This window comes from Amblyraja radiata, chromosome 3, assembly GCF_010909765.2.
Source record: "Amblyraja radiata isolate CabotCenter1 chromosome 3, sAmbRad1.1.pri, whole genome shotgun sequence".
Taxonomy (NCBI): Eukaryota; Metazoa; Chordata; class Chondrichthyes; order Rajiformes; family Rajidae; genus Amblyraja; species Amblyraja radiata.
In genome coordinates, this window is record NC_045958.1 from 70,371,390 (window position 1) to 70,391,657 (window position 20,268).

General features: G+C 42.7%; 1 long non-coding RNA gene across 1 annotated transcript; it reads right to left on the reverse strand.

Annotated features, from left to right (window-relative positions):
- Positions 1-4,508: 4,508 nt before the first annotated feature.
- On the reverse strand, positions 4,509-19,607 carry LOC116970683. The gene is made up of 3 exons (XR_004411261.1): positions 19,565-19,607; positions 5,089-5,092; positions 4,509-4,519 (listed from the first exon to the last, which is right to left on the reverse strand). It is a non-coding gene; the product is annotated as an uncharacterized LOC116970683 (long non-coding RNA).
- Between the last annotated feature and the right edge of the window lie 661 nt (positions 19,608-20,268).

The following is a 20,268-nucleotide window of genomic DNA, read 5'->3' on the forward strand; positions in this document are numbered from 1 at the left end:
GTGCTGGTGGCATCATTTGCTGCACTGCATCCAGCTCTTAAATCTTGCCAAGCAGTATGATCTTCCACTCATTCCCCTTCTCTGCTCAATGAATAGGAGAAAATGGCTGCCAAGAGAAAAATAAGTTGTTATTTTCAAAGTTTTAAATTGATTTTAAATTGATTTTTAGTGGGGATTTTTGTAGGTGTATGCAAAAATAATATACTTATTTTGTCAACATTTTAACATTTTTTTTAACATCTGTCAAATGCTACTGACTGTTTGCGAATGTTAGAGATATTGTTATTAAATTGGTTCCACTACGATGATATCCTGACTCATCAATCTGGGGCTGGGTCTTGGCGCTGTCAAAGCCATCATGTGAGTGCAGTGGGCTGCTTGTGCTACATTGCACTACGCAATGCTAGGCTCACAGAAGATTATGTCCTTAGGGCCACACTGCACAATTGGTGTGGGTGACCAACAATCCTGGGGCAACTGCTCTGGTCCCTTTAATGAGACCTTTGGCACAACATGAGGCTCCAGTTTATACATGTTCTGCAACATATTTTCTCTTTTAAAGTCTCTGTCACCTAATGATAAACGAGCTGGAAAACAAATATGCATTTTATTTAGAAACACCTTTCTCAATCATAATTGACTAACACAAAGCACGCCTTGTTCGGTTTCTTGAATATCTTTTCAGGCTCAACATTTTGGCTCTATAATTCACAAATGAATCTCTGTGCCTGCTGGTTAATGTTATTGTAAAACAAAACTATTGTCTCATTATCCAGCGTTGTCAAGCCTCAGCTAATAAACCCAAACACTTCAGCAATGGGTGGCCAGATCTAATGGTTCCTGACAGAAAGCTCAGTTATTTCAGTTCATCTGTGGCCGAGGTTGAACACCATTACTCACCAGTGGACAAACCAAGACCCTTTCCTGAATCTCAGTTTAAGCTCTGTCCTTCTCATCAAATATGGATTATTATTGCTGTGTCCCCGCCTTTAAATGCAAGATTCTTTTTGCAAAGGAATATAAATTTGATTATTAATTCCCAAGGCTTTCTGATGACACAGAGCTACAACTGGTTAACTACTGAAAGAACAGCTATTCTTTCTCCTTCTACTACTCTCACAGAATCTGCAACTTCATGGCCAATTTTTATAAGGAAACTATCAAGCTGACCCTCTGCAGTGCAATTACTTTTTTATGACTTTCTGAATGCAACACTATTTATCCAGGTAAATTAAATTTAAAGGGTATCAGAATTATTGAGAGCTTGCATATTATTGGTTGCTGGATGGTGCTTAACTAACAGCAGACAAGATGATTAATTATTGCACTGCTGCTGCAAGGCGAGATGGAAAGTGATTTATTACTTTGACTCATTAAAAGAAGAAGCATAAGAACTGGCACATTCAGAGGCACAACTCAGTCTCCTCATTGCACTTGCCACTTGTGATTTGTGGCACATCAGGTTCCTTAAGGAATAGCTGCAAATTGATTTAATTTCTTCACCACATAAGTGGAGACTCACAGAGGTCTGGGGGCGGGGAAAAAAAAGAAGGCTGTGGCACCTTTCATGCTGGAGGTTGCTGGGGGTGGTTGTTATCTTATTTCCCTGAATTGTCACATCACTCCCACCCAATGCCCTACATTCAACAGATTACTAACTTCTACCCGCCCACCTCCGATTCTCAATCTCATGTATTGTAGCTGTGCTGCTAACTCCCTGCACTTTTCTTACTTTACCCTGTTGGAGAGTGAATAACTGGCTTCTTATTACTTGCAGCACAAGTAATGTTAAAGTGTCCCATGGCAGTTTACCTACTGCTGCAAATGGTCCATGGCAGGCAGGCACCATCTCCCTGGCCATACACTCATCCTTGGAAACATCTGGATAACAATGACACCTACGTCAGACTCCTATTTGTTGACTTTTGCTCTGCCTTCATCACTATAATCCCAACAAGCGTTATCTCCAAACTCCTGGACATCGAAGTCAGCACACCCCTCTGCTATTGGAACCTTGACTTCCCAAACAACAGACCACAGTCAGTAAGGAAAGGCTATAAAATCATCCTCCGTGATAATTCTCAACACTGGTGCCGCACAAGGCTGCTTTCCCATGCTTTTACTAACCTCCCTCACGCTCACGACTATATGGCAAGATTCTGCTCTTAACTCCATTTACAAGTCTGCAGATTACATGACCACACTGGGTCAGATCTCAAACAATGATGAGACAGAGGGAGATTGAGGGCTTTAGTACCACGCTGTCAAGAGAATAATCTCTCCCTCGATGTCAGAGAAATGAAGGATTTGATCATCAACTTTGGGAAGTGGGGTTGAGTGGGAATGAGTGGGATGGGTGAGGCCAGGTTGAGTTCACAATGTGCTCAATGACGATTGAATATCTATATAACTAAAAGTCTCATCTTGACCACTTCCTGTATACACAATACAATACAATACAATACCATTTATTGTCATTTGAGCCTCAGTGAGGCTCAAACGAAATTCCGTTTCCACAGCCATACAAACAAAGACAATTTCCTACAGACATACACACAATTTAATTCACACAAACATCCATCACAGTGAACCCACTGTGATGGAAGGCAAAGTCTTTTCTCTCCCCTGTTCTCCATTTCTCTCCCAATGTCCAAGCCCCAGGCGGGCGATGCTAAGTCCCACGGCCATTTTAGGCCGTGCCGGGCGATTTACGGCCCCGCTCCCGGTCTAAAAGTCACAATGTTGGAGCCCCCGGCGTGCGCTGGAATGTCCCACAGCCATGAAGCCGTGCCGGGCGATGTACGTCCCCACTCTGGGTCGTTCCAACCCCGCGACACGGGCTGGAGAAGTCGCGTTGCGGGAGCTCCTGGAAGCGATCTCTCCCCCCGGACCCGCAAGCTCCCGATGTCCCATTCCACCGGACCTGCGGCTGCGTTGCAGGAGCCTCCGAGCCCCAGGAGTCGAGTCGCAGCAGCGAGTCACCACCGCTCCCCACGCTCCGAGGCCGGCCAGCCCCAGGATGGTGAGTAGTCCGCAGCTCCGCAGTCTCCCAAACCCCCGGGTCGTTCAGGTTGGAGGCCGCTCCATGGTGCTAGGCCCCAACAACAACAGAGACCCGACAGGGAAAAGGTCGGGTATCCCGGACAGGGAAGATATTTTAAACAGTTTCCCCCTCCCCCGCCCCCCACATATACACATTTAAAACCAGTATTAAAAAAACACCAACATTACATTTAACTAGACAAAAAATAAAAAAAAGACAGACAGGCTGTAGGGGCCGCTGCAACGGGTGAGTCGCGCCGCCAATACACTGTTAATTGATTTTAGAAAAAAAGTAACCGTATAACGCTATGATTTTTGACCACCTTACTCACAGCCCTCCTCTGCTGCAGCAGGCCCAAGGATTTTTCCGATTGCTGAAAAATAAAAAAAGTAATGAATGTATAAAAAATCTTGAGATCAGCTGATTGATCCTCTTGCCTGTCAATCACCATGATGAAGATAACGCCCCTTCCGGGAGGGAGGGGGGGCAGGAGTATAAAAGCCCGGATGCCTGGACGTCAGTAAATCACTCTGGACGATCGTGAGGGAGAGGTAACAACTGTGATTCTGCTGTGAGTCAACTGAACTGTGAGTCAACTGAACTGTGAGTCTACTGAACTGTGAGTCTACTATGTGCTTGCAATAAATGCTTTGTTACCCCGCAATGAGGTTGCAATAAATGATGATTGGTTAACCCTTTCTGTGCTTGCAATAAATGCTGTGTTACCCCGCAATGTGGTTGTAATAAATGATGATTAGTTAACCCTTTATGTGCTTGCAATAAATGCTTTGTTACTCTGCAATGTGGTTGCAATAAATGATGATTGGTTAGACCTTAATGTCCTTGCAATAAATGGTTTGTCAGCCCCCACTGTGTTTGCAAGGAATAAATGGTTTGTCAGCCCCCACTGTGTTTGCAAGGAATAAATGGTTTCTCAGCCCCACTGTGTTTGCAAGTTCCGCAAGGTGCAGAGGTCATGCTGATTGCGTAACTTCCGCTAAGTGCAGATGTGACGCTGATTGCGTAACGTCCAGTAATTGCAGAGGTCACGCTGATTGCAGAAGTTCCGCTGACTGCGGAAGCTCCATAGTGGATAGGCCACGCTCAGCCGTGCAAGTAGGTTCAAGAAAGTTTACTGTCATATATATTGTGTGTGTGTGTGTGTGTGTGTGTGTGTGTGTGTGTGTGTGTGTGTGTGTGTGTGTGTGTGTGTGTGTGCGCGTGTGCGTGTGCGTGTGCGTGTGCGTGTGCATGTGCGTGTGCGCGTGTGCGTGTGCGTGTGCGTGTGCGTGTGCGTGTGCGTGTCTCGGTGTGTCTGTGTGTGAGAATGACAGTGAGTCTGTGTGTGTGTGGGGGTGGAGGGTGTGTGTGAGGTGGAGGCTGTGTGTGTGAGTGTGTGAGCGGAGGGTGTGTGTGCGTGACTTGAAATGGATTGAATTCACTTGAAATGGATTGACTTGACTTGAAATGGATTGACTTGACTTGACTTGAAATGGATTGAATTCACTTGAAATGGATTGAAATGGATTGTTTGCCCTGCACTCACTGCGCTTGACTTAACTTGACCCACAACACCCATGCTAGCACTTCAGAAAGCCCCCCCCCTCCCTCCCCCCTCCCCCCCTCCCCCCCCCTCCCCCCCCCCCTCCCCCCCCCTCCCCCCCCCTCCCCCCCCCTCCCCACACACACACACACACACACACTGGCCAGCAACATTGGAATTGGTGGAGAGGTGGAATATTGTGTTGGGGGACCAGCCCTCCCATGTGAAGCTGGGACCCAACGGGTCCCACTTAGTCAAGCATATGATAAAACTAACATCTGCGGATCCTGTAAACATTGATTGAGAGATGTCTCGGGGAGCAAATTTCAAAATTCTATATAATTTCTATCCCTGGTTATTAGACTCATGAAGTCAAAGAGCTATAAGGCACAGAAACAGGTCCTTCAGCCCATGCACCCATGCTGTCCAAGCTGCCTGACTGAGATAGTCCCACTTGCCAGCCCCAAGCCCCCATCCGTACAGACCTTTCCCATCCATGCACTTGTCTCAGTGTCTTTTCAACATCGTAATTGTACCCAGGTGAACCTCCTTTGACAGCTTACTCCATATACACACCATCTTCTGTGTGAACAAGGTCTTTTTAAAATCTTCCTCTTCTCATTTTAAATCTACGACCTCTAGTGTTAGACTCGCCTATCTTGGGGAATAAACTGTGGCTGTGCCTCTCATGATTTAATAAACTTGGTCTAACTTACCCATCACTGACATAATTCTCACCAGTCTGTTGCCCCAGAAGTTTTCTTATAGCCTTGTAGACTTTCTTACACAGAGGCACAATGCAGGCCACCTTCCAGTCTTTTGACACCTCTCACCTCACTCGTGGCTAACTGGGCTGCTAATGTCTCCTCCAAGGACCCGATAATTTCTTCCCTAGCTTCCCACAATGTCATAGGGTACACTGGATCAGATCCTGAGAATTTATGTACCTTTATGACTTTTAAAACCTCCAGCACCTATTCTTCTGTAATGTGGTCTCAGTTTGCTATTAATGTTAAACCTTAACTTTCTTGAGTTCTCTAACATCTATGTCTTTCAGTTGAGAAATTTTCACGTAACACCTCACCATTTCCTGTGACTCCACATGTAGACAAATGTTTTGATCTTTAAGGGGCCAATTCTCTCCCTACTTACTACTTTACATTTAACATATTTGTAGAATATATTTAGATTTTCCTTAACTTAACTACCAAATCTATTTCAAGTCCCTTTTTTGCCCTACTGATTTTCCTCTTAAGTTCCACCCATTACACTTTTGTGAATATGATATAACTTCATATGCCTCCCTTTTTCCTTCACCAGAGCCTCGATATTTCTTGTCACCCAGAATTGTATACTTCTACCATACTTGTACGCTAACAGTAACATACTATCGTGAACACTCCTTGTCTCATGCTTAAAAGCCATTAACTTACCAAACATGATTTTACCTGCAAACAGCCTCCCCCAATCCATATTTGAGTTCTAAAGGGCCTGTCCCACTTGGCCGTAATTACTGCGCCATTGATGCGACCTCATCATCGTGTTGAGATGCATGGGTAGCGTGTGGGCCACGCGGGACGGTCGCATGGAGAGGCGCGGAGGGTTATGGAGTTCCGCGCGAAATCGCGTGGCGCTCCAGGATTTTTTAGGGGGACTGCAATACGCCCGCATGCGTACGCGATACGGAGGCGTATTGCAGTCACACACAGGCGTCCTGACCTCGTATGTGTAGCGCGTGGTCACACATGATTACGTCACCGTGCGTAACCATACGCTGCCGCGCTGCCCATATGCAGTCGGCCACAATGAGAAAATAATTACGCCGTAAGCATCAATGCTTTCAGAGTAATGCCTTCAGAGTAACACCTTAATAAGTATTTCTGAAATATCCTTAGTTAAGGATGTTTCAAAAGTTAACATCCAGGTAAGGATTGCAGATTTTATATCCTAAAAGAACACTAGTAATCAAATTTGTTTTGTTTTTTAAATAACCACTAACAATTTTACTAACACCATTTAAAAAAAAATTTGCAAATTAATTCTTAAGCTGGGTTCAAACCCTCAAACTGCTATAATGGAATACAATTTTGTGTTTGTTGGGAATAATTCAGAAAGTAAATGAATTTTTCCAGCAAACAATAATTTTATCAATGTTTCACTTAACAAATGATGTCAACACGCTGATTAATTCTACTTGCAGAGCAGATAAAATATTTGAAGGCGCATGATGACGGGTGATGACGCGCGCCACTGTCGCTCATCAGTCATTACCGGCCTGTCGCGTGAATGACGGCCATGTGGGACAGGCCCTTAACTCAGTGGGTCAGGCAGCAAATCTGGAGAAAAAAGATAGGTGACATTTCGGGTTGGGCCCTGACCCGAAAAGTCACCCATACTTTTTCTCCAGAGACGTTGCCTGACCCATTGAATTACTCCAGCACTTTGTGTCTATCAATGAAATAAGTTAGTTGTTTTTAGCCAAAGCAGTTTGCAGCACATCAGTTCTCCACGTTCTAGATTGACACGTTAATCGCAAAGATAGCTCATTCACTAAGACACCTAATTCACTTTTATATCTTCAGTATTAAAAAGGTTATGGCCATTTTCATACTCGGAAATTAGCTTCTTGTTCCCTATTGCTTTTCCATGGACTTAACACAAAAGCTGTGATCGAGGACAGTCAAAAGCCCATAACTTTCTTAAAAATTAAGAGAACTGAAAGAAATTTTCAGTTATTATAGATTGAAGCATTCTGAAACAAATATGAAACAATCTTACTTAGATGACTTGAAATTAAAGCATATAATTAGTTAGTTACCTAATTGTAGCTAATTACAACATTTAATTACTAGATCTAAACATCTATCAATTTCTTAAGAATAGATTAACATTTTTAAATAGCCTAAGTGTCCAAATAATATTCACACAATAATTCACAATATAACATAATTTAAAAATCTCATTGTCATGGATTTATAGGCCAAATGGAAGGAATTTAATGTTTAACACCTGTAAATTAATGGCCATTTAAATCATCTTGCGAGTGAGTTTTTCTGGAATGCGATCATTTGGAACGTTGCGTAATGCGGTGATTTTATACGGCATATCGGCAGGAAAAATACTGGCGGTTCATATGGGGGCTAAATCACCATTTCGCAACATAAAATGTGAATTAAAGGCATCTTAAGAGTACTTTTATACATAAAATAAACGGCTTTCTTTTACCTGTTCCGTACCTGAAATCCGTCCCCGTTGTCGGCGTTGACGGCTTGAAGCTGATTTTAAAATTACTCCAGCGCTGAACTTGTCAGGCGATTAAAAAAAGAAAAAATACACAGAACGCCCGTCGGAACTATTCTTCAGCAAAAGCTTGCACTCCAACTAAATATATTCCAGGACAAGGTAGGAAAAAAGGCGCCGAAATCGCGCACACGGCCAGTGGCCGAATTGCAGCGCCGCTGAAGGTAAGTATTGTAACATACCTACTCAATGCCCAAGAACGAATGAGGGTGCAGAAAGTGGTGGAATTTTCCCAGTCCATCATAGGTACTGATTCCCCCCCAGCTCCCCCACGGAGAAAGGAATCTACAGGAAGTGCTGCCTCAAGATGGCAACTAATATCATCACACCTCACTGGTCACACTCTCTTCTTGTGGCTACCTTTGGAAAGAAGGTACAGGAGCCTGAGAATCATTACCTCCAGGTTCAAGAACAGTTACTTCCCATCAAGCATGTTCAACCACAGAGCACAACCCTAACCACAACCCTACCTCAGCACCAAACTTCTGTGGACTTGGTACAGGTTGCATTATGTACTTCAGCTTGCCTACTATGGTCTGGTTGCCAGTATAACTAATGTATTGTATTATTTTATATTTATTTGATGTGGTGTTGCGTTAATGTGCCTATAAAGTTGCAACAAGAATTAATTTCATTGTTCCAGTCCTGGGGCATATGACAATTAAATACTCATGACACTCTTGAAAACAAACATGTTGCTGATATGTTGTGAGCCAACAATGTGAATTATATTCAGCACTGTCCCAGATGGAACCCAATGCCCTTTTAGTTAAGAAAAGCCTAAAGTTTTATTCTTTGGCATCAGAAAACAAGTGAAATCCTTAACATTATAGAATGTTTTACTGACTCATTTGGATATTGTAGAAGCAGTCAGTAGGACTTTTTAAACTATTTGTCTCTAGTTATGCCATCAGCATTTATTTTGTGTGCTCCCATTATATTTTTACCACTGAATACAAACACATGAAGGATCCAGTTTTCCATAGCGAAAAAGGCTTTAGTTGCAGCCACGAGATTTACTCTCTGTTGGTCTTTCCCTCCTTTCCTTTACCAGAGAGAAGATGGGTCCAACTCTTCCCAAATCTAAATGGCATGAATCTGAAAGAAATGGGTTCTGGAGAAATGATGCTTCTCTCAGTAGCTCCAGCTCCTAGCTTGTAACTGTTACTCTTCATTCATATTCAGGCTCTGGAAATCCTTACCAATCATGGTTACGGCAAGGAGCAGTCGACAAGGGTATTTAGTCATTTTTCCTCTCTGTGTCTGGGAACTTCATGGTGCATTGAATTGAAATACTGCTCTGCTTTAGAAGCAGGTAAATGAATAAGCTGGAAGGACTTTCAACTTTGATCAAAGCAACATATTTTAGTCATAATTTGGAAGAGCAGCTGTCCCATGTGCAAATCTATTCCAGCATGAGCCAGGGCCCCCAGGATAAGCGGAAAGAGCATTTGGTTGTAAAATTAAAAACATATACTTAGAAAGCACATTAAAGAGAATCTCAAACCAATGTGTAAACCATGCTAGAAAAAATGGTTCATGTCTGATAATGATCACATGTTCCTTTCTATTTTAGTTTATTAACATCGTGTAGAATGATTTGCATTTTGATATATTGAACAGAAAGGAAAAAAAATATTGCACCTCTTATCAATTACATGATGGCATACATTACAATAAACATCTTCTGGAGACATATGCCTCCATTCTCAGGTGTATTTTCTTTACCTACCCATCATTTAAACACTGGACTTTAAGCTTGATTTATCTTGGAGATATGGGTTGATTTCCATGTTTATGTCCAGGTCAGGTTGTGTGAATTGAGTGTAATTCTCTACATTTATACTTGCTTCTGTGCTCCACCCAGGTGAAGAAAAAATGCCCTGACAATAACGGCAGACCTCTACCCCAGGAATTTCCTGAATTAATGTTTCATACTGTGATGATGCTATTGTTTCCTTAATGGCCAGTTCTCACGGTGCGACCTGAAGCAAGATGTCACCCGAGTGAAGTGGTCGTGGTCCAGCACGAGTTCCGCACGATAAAGAGTTCTCACGATAAAGAGTTCCCACGGTACTCGGCATTTCTGTTATTTGTGCGAGTGACTTGTCCGTCTCCCGATCTTTCCCGTTAATCTTGAATGAACATCGTGGAATGTAGTGTTGTTAATCACGTGGCACAAATGATGTTACTTTTTTTCACACACTATATTGTTTTTTTTCACCCGAGCTCTTTAATGAGCTGAAGAATAATCTGTTTTTTTTTAGACAAATGTTGTTTGGTGTGATGCACCTTCTCTCAATATGTGCAAGAAGTCGTCTTTTTATTTTGTCAAATAGGAATAAAGACTGTGTCTCACATTGACCGTGATGATTGTCTTATTTTATTATCTACTTAGAGGTGAAACTTTCAGTCTGAAGAAGGCTCTCGACCCGAAACGCCACCCGTTCCTTCTCTCCAGAGATGCTGCCTGTCCCGCTGAGTTGCTCCAAGCAACTGGTGTCTATCTTCAAAGGACTGACCACCGGGCTGGATGTCGGGGCTGGCGTGTTGCGTTTCACAGACCGAACTGTCCAATTAATAGTAACAGATAGGCACTCCCTCTCAACCACATTCTCTTGCCTTCTCCCCATAATCTCCTGACAGCCGCACTAATCAGGAATGTATCTATCTCTGCCCCTATTCTTCACCCTTTTGACAGTAGTTTTGTTTTATTGGAGACGCGGGAGACAGCGGATGCTGGAATACTGAGCAAAACACGAAGTGCTGGAGGAACTCGGTGCATTTGTGTTTAAGAAGGAACTGCAGATGCTGGAAAATCGAGGGTACACAATAATGCTGGAGAAACTCAGCGGGACAAGCAGCATATCAGAAGGGTCTCGACCCGAAATGTCACCCATTCCTTCTCCCCAGAGATGCTGCCTGCCGTCGAGTTACTCCAGCATTCTCTTTAAACCGGCATCTGCTGTTCCTTCCGACACATGCACAAGAAATAGGCAACTTTTCGGGCCGAAACGTTGCCTATTTCTTTCGTTCCATAGATGCTGCTGCACCCGCTGAGTTTCTCCAGCATTTGTGTGTGGGGGTGGGAGTTGGGGGGAGGGGGGGGGGAGAGATAAGGCAGCCTGAAGAAAGGGTCGCATGTCCATTTCCCTCCGTAGTTGCTGCCTGGCCCGCGGAGTTCCTCCAGTCTTAGAAACTGCTTTAGACAAAAAGAGACACAAACTGCTGGAGTAAAATAGCTCAGCAAGTGAGGTACCTGAACACTCAAAAATGAAAAAGAATGAAAATGTGATTATTTCACCTCCCTTCAACGATTTTGTGTTTCAGCATGAGAGGGATTATAACATTAGAGACATTCATCTTGTAGTGATGTGTTAATGAAGAATTGCAGACATCAATCTGATAGTAAAAAATATATTTATTTAACAATGTGGTAAAACAAGCACTGACAATCAAACTGCCCAGTTACTCACCGTTCGCAGGAGTTCCCACGGTACCCGCAAGAGTTATTACGGATATCGCACGGGCCACTGCGTTCATACAATGTTGCAACGCTCACCAAAAAGTGCTCTAGGCACTCTTGGAGAAATTCAAAAATGTTTGAATTTTCTCCCGACCTTACCAAGTCACACGACTGCCTGCCGTTAGCGCCACGGAGGTCCTCTGTGGTCCACGAATGCCGTACTGCTATCGCAGAAGGTTCTCACGATGTTAAATCTTGTTAAGTCTTGCTTCAGGTCGCACAGTGAGAAAGCCCTTTAAGGATTGACTACTCTTGTTCAGCTGACCCCTTCTGATGAAAGAATTTCTAGTCCAAAACAAAGATTCCATTGCAAAGTGCATTTGTTGCAAAGTGTCATTGGTGGCTTAATTGATGTGTCTCTACATTAATTGTATTTTTTATGATCATTTGTATGTGAGGTGCATAATTTCTATCCTTGACAAATAGAATGAAAGAACTGCATAGAAAAAGAAATACAGAGTCAATCAACACAAACATTTTGAAGTCACTTTGTATTAATGTCACATTTCATGCTAGGTTAGAAGTTAAACTAATGACCTGGCGCTAGGCACCGCTGAGTTACATATTAAATAGTGAGCAATGCTAAATGAAACTCACCAGTAATAACTCGAAAAGCAGTCTTAACGCCAAAATACAACTGACACTTGCAGCTTAAATGCCCAAAACACTATGACAAACAGGAAATGCTGACCCGATAATACGGCACAAGTTACTGAACTGATGAACAATTTAACGTTACATTGGTGAATCATCTTTCTCACCAACCTTTCAGCGGTCTGTCCTCCATGTAGGAAGTGTAGCTCAAATGGATGTCACTTACTTGACAGGCTATCATTTTAAATGCCTCCTGGGCTACACCTGTTAATGACTTCTTCACGTTTTGTCATTCAAGAAGCAAAAATATCTTCATGAAGAATATCAATGAAATAATGACAAGTGGTCTTATAATAGAACAATGAAAAAAGATTACTCTATCTTAGGTTTTGTCTGGGAATTTCCTTTTTAGTTTTATAAAATCCTTTGTATCCATCACATTGAAAATTGATTTCTGTTTAATTGTCTCTGTGTTCAAGTTCTCTCCAAAGTATCAGTATAAAATAAATATGTCAAACTGTTTGCAAAAAACCCCCAAAACTAATACTATAATTATTTTCCCCAAGAAAAGTTAATAATTTATCCCCCTGAGTACCTCCAGAATTTTGTATCTATCTTCGGTACGAGCCAGCATCTGCAGTTCCTTTCTACACATAAAAGAACCGAACAGGTCAGGAAATGTGTAATTCGATTGTATTCTTAGTCATAATTATGAAAGGATTTTATTAACAATACAGATATTTGCTAGGAACGCTACCTATAATGCAGAAGCTCTTTTGAGGTTTTGTTTTACTTATTATCAAAGAAGAAAACTATTATAATGTTGCCAATCTTAACTTAATGTTCATTTTAATCTGCTTTGTCATTGTTCATCATTGTTCAGCTTCTCTAATGCAATAACCACATTCATTGGCCATGAAGTTTGCTGAGGAATGTTATTTTGTTGCATTGGATGCTGATTTGTTTCCAATTCTATTTGTAAGTGACTTGTACTAGTTGGTATTTTGGTTAGTGAGGCAGCAGGCATGTTATGCGCGCACACCAGAACCATACAATCAACAGCCGGTGACTTCAATCCTTGTATAATACTGATAAAGCACCATCTTTGCCCAATAGGAACACAACAAAGTAGATCATTCCATAAATTACGCATGAATAATCTAGTGTGCAGCTCCAGGAAGAAACCCCATCTTCACTCCATTCTTACTAGAGTTAATTAAATGATTCTCATTGACATGTATACTTTATTCAGCATAGTTTAGGGATACAAAATGAATACAGGCTTTTTGGCCCATCGAGTCCACTTTGACCATTGATCACCCATTCACACTAGTTCTGTGGTATCCCTCTTTCACATCCACTCCCTATGCACTCAGGGCAATTTACAGAAGCCAATTAACCAACAAACCTGCATATCTTTGCAATGTGGGAGGAAATCAGAGCACACGGAGGTCACAGGGAGAATGTTGAAACTCCGCACAGCCAACTCCTGAGATCAAGATTGAACCCACTGTGAGGTAATGGTCTGCCAGCTGAGCCACTGTGCTGACCCTAATCACGCATTGGAGATTGAGTTGAAGTTCAATGGATCTCAAGTGAACTGCATGTTCTTTGGATTGTGGCAAGTGGCAAGGTTTGAAAGGAGCTTTGAATCTCCATTTGGTCCTTTAGCTAGTTAGTTTGATAGACATATAGTTTGATAGATCCAGACATCCAAAATGCTGCTGGATGTCTAAAAGGGAAAAAAAGCATAAGAACTTAGATAATGTTAGAAAAGAGGTCAAACAAAATGAGTATGTTTAATTGCACTTTGAGGCCAGATGAAAATGTGGGATCAGGAGGTCTATGATATGAGCAAGTTTACACATTCAGCATATGATCTCTGATTTGTCTGCCTCAGCAATAGCCAAAAACACGAGCCAATGTGCAAGGTAATGCTTGCCTCCAGCTAAAGTTGGCATTTTTTATTCATCACCTTCTCCTGTTGAGGAGAGGAATGGCTGTTGATATGAGCACTGAAAGATGGGACCAGTGATGTGATGGCCATGAGTCCATGATTGAGGAGCTAGCAATGTTTGGTAGAAGCATTGGAAATAGCAGTATTTGTATGAGTTTGAGGTAAGGAATATCAATGGTAAGAATTTGCACAGGTTGCAAGGAAGGTGGCTGGAGGAGCCATTATTCAGAGATGGGATTTAGATATTCTATTTTGCCTTGAAATGCACATGTGAGGTCATCTAGGATGGTTAAGAAGGTATATGGTATACTTGCCTTCATTGCTTGGGGCATTGAAAATAAAAGTCAGCAATTCATGCAAAGTATGACATTGGTTAGGCCACCTTTAGAATATTGCATGCAGTTCTGGTCACCCCATTATAGGGAAGATGTGGAGGCTTTGTTGAAGGTGCAGAAGAGATTTACCAGATTGGTACCTGTATTAGAGGGTTTCAGCTTCAGGGTGAGGTTGGATAGACTTGCGTTGATCTCTCTGGAACATTGGAGGTTGAGTGAAGACTTGATAGAAGTATATAACATTATGAGAGGCGAAGATAGGGTAGACAGTCAGAAACTGTTCCCCAAGGTGGAACTGTCCAACACTAGAGAGCATGGCCATAAGGTGCCAATAAAGATCTGTGGGGCAAGTTTTTTACACGGAGAGGTGGGGGGCTGGAACGCACTGCTAGGGGTGGTGGTGGAGGCAGGAGTATGATTGTAGTATTCGAGAGGCTTTTGGATAGGCACATGAAACCGCAGGGTATAGAGGGACATGGATCACGTGAGATCAGTTTCACTTGGCATCGTATTTGGCATAAACATTGTGGGCCAAAGAGCCTGATTCTGTGCTGTACTGTTCTATGGTCTAAGTATCTAACTTTTTCTGTCATCTGAAAGTTCTACTGGGGTTATGTCTGATGTCCTCAGTTCTCCTGGACACATCCACGCAATTTCACTGTGGCTGTGGTCTTGTTCAATTAGGATCCATCTTCTCTTCTCCAGTTTGAGATAAAAATTAGTGCTTCTGCTTCTGTGCAGCAAGATTTTTAATGCAGTGACTTCCAATGGCTGGAGGAGATGCAGACATACATTCAGTCAATGCCAATTGGGTTCAGCTGGTGATAGCATCTCCATAATTGCATGTGAACTGACAGATCAGGAACTAGGTTTGGCACTGATTAATATGATGCACTCGTCTGGATGAAGCATGCCTGTGAATCTAAGGTGTAACCTGCAGCAGGTCAAGTTGACATTTATTCCACCACACATTTTCCAACACATTCTAATTCGCAGACTTCAGCTTAGGAATTTGCAAACAAGAAATAAACTTTAAAAAGCTGATGGTTAGGTCAATGCCGAGAGGGAAGGTGACAAATTGCAGGGAATCAATACCCTAATAAAACCTCCAGGTGAAGCAACAACGCACGTGCTTTATACAGCTCAGTGTACCGTCTTCAGTACTCACAATGCAATCTCCTCAGTAGTGGAGAAGCTCAACATAGAGCAGGTGACCATTTTGTGGAAACCAGTGTAATCTATGAGGGTCACCCTGAACTTCGTGTTGCTTCTCAGCTCCACTCTCCATCCCACCCTATCCTGTGATATATATCTGGATATATTGATAGGAAGAGCATGTCGGGGTAAGAGCCAACTACAGGCAAAAGGGACTGACACAGAAATGTGATTTGGTCAGAATAGGCAAGGTGGACTGAAGGGCTTGTTTCCAAGCTTTAATGTTCATTGACTATACCTGTCTTTGGCCTCCTGCACTGATCCAAATTTAGCCCAAGGAACAGGGCCTTATCTTCCATCAGAGTTTCTTGCAGCCCGAAGGACAAAGTTTTGAATGTTATAGTGTGTGTGTGTGTGTGTGTGTGTGTGTGTGTGTGTGTGTGTGTGTGTGTGTGTGTGTGTGTGTGTGTGTGTGTGTGTGTGTGTGTGTGTGTGTGTGTGTGTGTGTGTGTGTGTGTGTGTGTGAGATTTTGCCTTTGAAACGTATCTCCGCAAAAGCCAGACGCAAATATGCGGAGATTTTTACAATTTCGGCAGGGATTTATCTTATGAGTTCAGAAATCCACTCCTTTGTCAATTATTTCCCCAGATTTTGAATAAAATTGGTCACAAAACTCCCTTTAAAAAAATTAAATTGCCGCATGAGCTGCTGACGTCACAATGCCCACATGCACACCAATCGAGGCCCATCTGCATCCTGGCCCCCCCCCCCCCCCCCCCCCGCTGCCCGCGCCTAGCCCAAGTACGCTCTTGCTACATTACCCGCAGCTGGACTCCCACGCCCGCCCGCCCGCTCCATCCTATAGCGGCTATAGGATCTTTGGAAAGATTGAGCGTTCTGCAGATCGGGAGGTCACAGCAGGTTACAGCCAGTAGGACAAAGGCTTGCTTCTGAAACCTCTCCGTCTCCCCAGCCCGATGGTAGAACATGGCGGCCGTTATCATCACGCGGGGCACGCGATGAGAAGGCGGCCCTGGTGGCCATTACTGCCAACGGGTCTGCACTTGGTCTAGTTTGTATTAAAACTAGCAGGTCTGCTCTATAATAATACAGTAGTAATCCCTTTCTATTGACACTGCCTGACCTTTCTGTGCATTTCCTACAGCCATGACCTACATTTGACAGATTTGTGTGCCTCTTTATTTGTGTTTTCTCTAATCTGCCTCACTAATCCATTAACCAGATAGCTTCATCAACTTCTGAACGTCAATAACCTGACCCCACCCATTCAGAGAGATTCCCATTATCCAAACTATCCCCTATCCCCCTGTTTTTTTTTCTTTCATAGTATCCCTACCAGAAACTAAATGATCTTCAGAATTTTCCAGCATTTTCATTTATTATTTCAGATTTCCTGTCTCTGCATATTTTTGGTATTTCCAAAACATATACTTGTGGATTAGGCATATAATTTATATGAGCTGAGAGAAGGAGCAGTATGGGAGATTTAAAAATCAACCTTTCGTGTCCTGGAGTGACTGCCACTTGTGGTATATAAAATAAAGGCCTGCACTACTAGGCCACATTTCGAGAACAGGAGCTTTAGGAGGGGTTGTGTGGAGGCCCAAGTCTTATGGGAGTTAGTGTTAAGGCTTTGGGTCTAGAGACTTCAGCGAGGAGGCTGAGAAGAGGGGAATGGCAAGGTAAGGCATTTTATTTTCTAACTCTTCTTTGAACGTAGTGTAATTGGTATGGCATTTAATTTGTCACATGCATCGAGGTAATGCCATAAAAATGATTTTCCTTCCGCAATTACTGTACCTCTTCCAATCAATCCCGATATATCTTCCAAACATTTTTTTTTAAAGTTGATGCTATTGTCACAAGTTCTATTTGGGATTATAAGAACCATAGAATAAGTAAAAAACATTTATGTAAATCCAAGACGAATGGAGGATTAGCTTTACCAAATTTTTTATTTTAGTTCTGGGCAGTTAATATTAAAAATATGAACTTCTGGTTGGAAGATATGGATCAGCAACCAGACTGGTTAAACATGGAAAAGGAAGATTGTTTGCCTTTTGAAATTGGCTCGATTCTGTTAGCTCCCACAAAACTGACTAAAATAACCTATAGTGAAAATCCTAAAATATATAGTGGTATACGAATTTGGAAACAATTAAAAAGTACTTAAAAATTGGATAATTTATCATTCTTCGGCAGTGAGGAGAGCGGTCGCCGACTTTTTCATCTGGAGCCTAGGAGCGCCAAACCGGCGCGGCCTTGTCGGCTTCGGCAGCCGCGGGCTCCAACCAAGAAGCGGCCGTTCCAAGTGGCCCAGCCGCTGTGAGGACTCTCCCGACGCCGGGGCAAGACCACCCGGTGAGAACGGCCAGGGACATCGGGCCTCCGTAGAGGCAATTGCGGTGGCCCCAATAGGCCTGACTTTGGGGTGAACATGGGGTGGGGACTGGACATTGTGCCTTTCTCTACAGTGCTACCCACTGTGGGGGGATGATTTTTTTTTGTCTAACTGTAGTCTTGTAGGTTTGTGTCCAAGATGGCTGCCGTGAAGGGAGAGTGGACGCTGGCACGAATTGGTTGCCGCTGCTCTCTCTTCACACTGTGTTTTTGATTTTCTGTTTTTGGATTGAATTCTGTTTTTAATTTGTGTCATTGTGATGTCTTTAATTACTTGTTTTACTCCGATTATATGTTTTAATTTCGATTACTATGTAAGGTGTCCTTGAGATTTTGTATGAAAGGCGCCCATTAAATATAAAATTTATTATTATTATTCTTTCTCCCCATTGTAAATAACCCTTCATTTAAACCCTCTGTGTTGGATAAAGGTTTTATACAATGGAAAAATTATGAAATTAAAAAGGTGGGACATCTTTATAGAAAATATATTTTTTTTTTCATTTCAGGAGTTACAACAGAATTATGGACTACAATCAAATTTTATGGACTACAACCAATTATTGCCCTCAGGTTCATATTAATCTTTCCCGTTCACCTTAAATCTAAGCTCAAGATAGACCCAAAATGCAGGTGTAACTCAACAGATTAAGCTGCACCACTGGAGATAAAGAATAGGTGACATTTCGGGTTGGAATCCGAGTTTCAAGTCTGGAGTCCGAAAGAGGGTTCTCACCTGAAACATCACCTATTCTTTTTCTCCAGAAATATTGTCTGACCTGTTGAGTTAGACCAGCATTTGTGTCTATCATCTGTATAAACCAACATCTGCAATTCCTTCTTATACATTAAATCTATGCTCTCTAGTCTCTCTAGTGGGTTTCTGAACTCGCTGCCTATTTTCTTTCCGTTTCATGGTGATCACCCGACTACTTCCTGCCTGCACCAAAAGTGTGAGCACCTCACTGTTATTCTCATTTATGACACTCTCATTCTCCCAGATGATCCAGCATGCAGCTCCAGATCCCCCATGATCAGCCGTGAACTGCACCTGGACGCACTTCCCACAGGTCTAATCATCAGAGACATGGGAAGCTTCCCTGACTTCCCACATCCTACAGGAAGAGCAAACCAGTGCCCCTGCAGAGGATTGTGGATGCAGCCCAGACCATCACACAAACCAACCTCCCTTTCATTGATCGATTTCATTTCAATTTCCCAACCGTCTGAAGAAAGGTTTCGGCCCGAAACGTTGCCTATTTCCTTCGCTCCATAGATGCTGCTGCACCCGCTGAGTTTCCCCAGCAATTTTGTGTACCTCCCTTTCATTGACTCCATTTACACTTCATGCTGGTGAAATGTAAATGGGTTCAATGGAAGGGAGATTGTTTCAGCAAGGCCACTAGCATAATCACATATGAGTCTCACCCAGTCACCTCTGGGTTCTTCCCTCGAGCAAGAGGTACAGAAGTGTGAAAACACACACACATCCAGATTCAGGGACAGTTTCTTCCCAGCTGTGATCAGGCAACTGGACCATCCTATCAACAACAAGAAAGTAGCCCTGAGCTAATATCTACCTCATTGGAGACCCTTGGACTATCTTTAATCAGACATTACTGGATTTTATTTTGCACTAAATGTTATTCCCTTTATCATGTATCTGTACACTGTGGATGGCTCAATTACAATCATGCATTACCTTTTTGCTGACTGGTAAGCACGCAACAACAACCTCGATGCATGCGACAATAAACTAAACACCATACCAATTACACTACGTTCAAAGAAGATTTGGAAAATAAAATGCCTTACCTTGCCATTCCCCTCTTCTCAGCCTCCTCACTGAAGTCTCTAAACTCAAAGCCTCAACACTAAGTCCCATAGGACTTGGGCCTCCACACAACCCCTCCCAAAACTCCTGTTCCAGAAATGTGGCCTAGTAGTGCAGGCCTTTCTTTTATATACCACAAGCAGCAGTCACTCCAGGACACAAAAGGCTGTTTTTTAAATCTCCCACATTGCTCCTTCTCTCAGCTGCTCAATCAACAGTGAAATTTATCAATTATATGCATAATCCCCAAGTTTATGCTTTGGAAATACAAAAAATATGCAGACAAGAATTCTGAAATAAATAAATGAAAATGCTGGAAACATTCTAAAGGTAATTTAGCTTCTGGTAGGGAATCTGTGAAAGAGGAAAAAAAAACAGGGGGAGGGGGGATGGTTTGGATAATGGGAATCTATCTGACTGGGTGGGGCCGGGTTATTGATGCTCAGAAGTTCATGAAACTACCGGGGACACTGTCCTGTATGTTATGGCTGCCCAGCCTGCAGCTGTCCGTTTTTTCACTTTTTTTTTAATTTTTAGTGAGTTATAGTGTTTTGTTTCT